Raw genomic sequence first — 1,925 nt, forward strand, 5'->3', positions numbered from 1 at the left:
ATTTTTTTTTCTTTAAGAATTATTTCAGGTGTTTATGCAAAGAAGATCGAGATGGACTGAACCTCTAGTCTTTGATCCGGAAATTGAAAGAACTTATCATAGGCACAACGTTGCAAGAAGAGCACGTGAAATAAAACCCGAACAACAAGCAGATATGGTTAACGAGCGAGCACGAGAACGAAAACATGAACGGACCTCTACTTCAACATCCGGTCCGCACCTTGCGAGATTACACAACACCTAATCTTAATGGGACAACCTCGAGCATCACAAGACCTCGAGTGGAAGCAAATAATTTTGAAACCAAACCAGCAATTATCCAAATGCTTTCCACCTCAATCCAATATGGGGGTTTGCCTAGTGAAGATCCTAATGCCCATATCACAAATTTTCTGAAAATTTGTGACACTTTCAAACAGAATGGTGTTTCTGAAGACGCAATCAAACTGAGACTTTTCCCTTTCACTCTTAGGGATAAAGCAAGATCTTGGTTACAATCATGTCCCGCTGGAAGTTTCACAACATGGGACGAATTAGCTCAAAAGTTTCTAGCAAAATTCTTTCCATCCTCAAAAACCACCAAGCTGCGTAATGAGATAATGACGTTTGCTCATCATGATCAAGAGAGCTTGTACGAAGCTTGGGAAAGATTCAAGGACTTATTGAGAAAGTGCCCACATCACAGTCTGCCTAAGTGGCTACAGGTACAGACTTTCTATAATGCATTATCCCCTAACATAAAAATCACTTTAGATGCAGCTGCAGGTGGATCCTTTGAAAAGAAGGGAATTGATGAAGCCTACGAGTTAATAGAAGAGATGGCAAGCAACAGCCATTACCAAAACAATTCCGAAAGGAAAAGAACCGCAGGAGTGTATGAAATAGATGCTATCACAGCACTTAATGCCAAGGTGGATAACATGGTAAGAAAATTGGACATGCTAACCACTAATCCTGTGAATTCTATTATGCAAGTTTGTGATAGGTGCAATGGACAACATGGAATTGGAGAATGCATGATGGACTCTTTGAATCCACAAACTTTGGAGCAAGTAAACTATGTGATGAATCAAGGAAGGAAGAATTACCCTTACTCCAACTCATATGATAACAGATTTAGAACCATCCTAATCTATCCTATGGTAATCCTAACAATGCCTTGAACGCACCACCAGGGTTCCTTCCTCCAGAAAAGAAATCTCATGATGACCTCCTCACTGCCCTTTCTAAATCGCACATGGATTTCATGAACGAAACCAGAGAAAACCATAAAGTCCAACAGGCTGCAATAAGAAATTTGGAAATTCAGCTAGGACAATTTGCAAACATGATGGCATCTCGACCTCAAGGTACGTTACCTAGCAACACTGAAAAGAATCCTAAAGAACAAGTGCAGGCTATCACCTTGAGAAGTGGCAAACAATTAGAAGAACCACCAAGGAAAGAGAAGGAAGAAAAAGAGCAGCCAAAGGTACCCATCATTGACCTAGAAGAACAAAAAAAGGTAAAACCCTATGTTCCACCTGTTCCCTTCCCACAAAGATTAAAGAAAGCACAAGACGACAAGAGCTTCCTCAAATTTCTGGATGTATTCAAAAAGCTTCAAATCAATATTCCTTTTGCCGAAGCTCTTGCTCAAATGCCTAGCTATGCTAAATTCCTAAAAGCTATCGTGAGCAAGAAATGAAAAATCGATGATCAAGGAACAGTAATGTTAACTGAGGAGTGCAGTGCAATTATCCAAAACAAATTGCCTCCAAAGATAAAGGATCCAGGAAGTTTTTCTATCCCTTGCAATATTGGTAATCTTGATTTTGAAAAGGCTTTGGCAGATTTAGGTGCTAGCATTAACCTTATGTCTTATGAAGTCTTTAAGAGATGCTAGGCATGGGAGAGCTCAAACCAACAAGGATGTCTTTACAAGG

At 39.8% G+C, this 1,925-nt stretch overlaps 1 non-coding gene across 1 annotated transcript; it reads right to left on the reverse strand.

Moving 5' to 3' along the window:
• Positions 1-581: 581 nt before the first annotated feature.
• Positions 582-688, reverse strand: LOC119370517 (small nucleolar RNA R71). The gene has a single exon (XR_005178021.2). It is a non-coding gene; the product is annotated as a small nucleolar RNA R71 (small nucleolar RNA).
• Between the last annotated feature and the right edge of the window lie 1,237 nt (positions 689-1,925).

Source organism: Jatropha curcas, chromosome 8 (genome assembly GCF_041381405.1).
Source record: "Jatropha curcas cultivar XTBG-Jc1 chromosome 8, XTBG_Jcur_1.0, whole genome shotgun sequence".
NCBI classification, from domain to species: Eukaryota; Viridiplantae; Streptophyta; class Magnoliopsida; order Malpighiales; family Euphorbiaceae; genus Jatropha; species Jatropha curcas.